The sequence below is a fragment of the Silene latifolia genome, chromosome 11 (assembly GCF_048544455.1).
Source record: "Silene latifolia isolate original U9 population chromosome 11, ASM4854445v1, whole genome shotgun sequence".
Lineage (NCBI taxonomy): Eukaryota > Viridiplantae > Streptophyta > Magnoliopsida > Caryophyllales > Caryophyllaceae > Silene > Silene latifolia.
In genome coordinates, this window is record NC_133536.1 from 164,582,499 (window position 1) to 164,583,134 (window position 636).

Here is a 636-nt window from a genome sequence, read left to right on the forward strand (position 1 = left end):
TCCTTTTGAAGCTCCTCCCAACTCGTACTTATTAAATCTCGTTGTGAGAGCCTCTAATGCAGCTACAGAAGGGGATTCAGCACTTCTCCTTTGGTTTCCCCTGGAATTTCCATACTCAGCTTTATGGGTGGCCAAATCATCAATAATCTTCCACCCCTTAGTCTCTCCAACATTCTCCTGGAATCTGCCATTAGCTGCCGCATCCAGGATAGCCCTCTGATCGTCAAAAAGCCCATTATAAAACTGATTGCATAGGCTCCACTTCTCAAACCCATGATGTGGAATAGTTTGCACCAGCTTCTTGAAACGGACCCACGCCTCATGAAAGTTCTCATCAGGACCCAGTTTAAAGCTCGTGATCTGAGCTCTAATGGCATTAGTCTTCGAGGCAGAGAAATATTTCTTGTAGAATGCTAGGGCCAAAGAATTCCAGTCAGTGATCCCATTAGGAGCTCGATCCAGGTCTCTGTACCACTCCCTTGCAGCATCACGAAGAGAGAATATAAACATAGTTTCCTTCACCTGGTCCTGGGTTACACCGGTTGGTGGGGGGTATGGAACATCAATAATCGATGAATGTCTCCATGTGCTTAGCTGCATCTTCATTTGCAGCTCCCCCGAATTGGTTCCTCTCAA

The 636-nt window shown here is 46.2% G+C and overlaps 1 non-coding gene across 1 annotated transcript; it reads left to right on the forward strand.

The window, feature by feature from the left end:
• Positions 1 to 268: 268 nt before the first annotated feature.
• On the forward strand, positions 269 to 375 carry LOC141616219 (small nucleolar RNA R71). The gene has a single exon (XR_012530577.1). It is a non-coding gene; the product is annotated as a small nucleolar RNA R71 (small nucleolar RNA).
• The last annotated feature ends 261 nt before the right edge of the window (positions 376 to 636 follow it).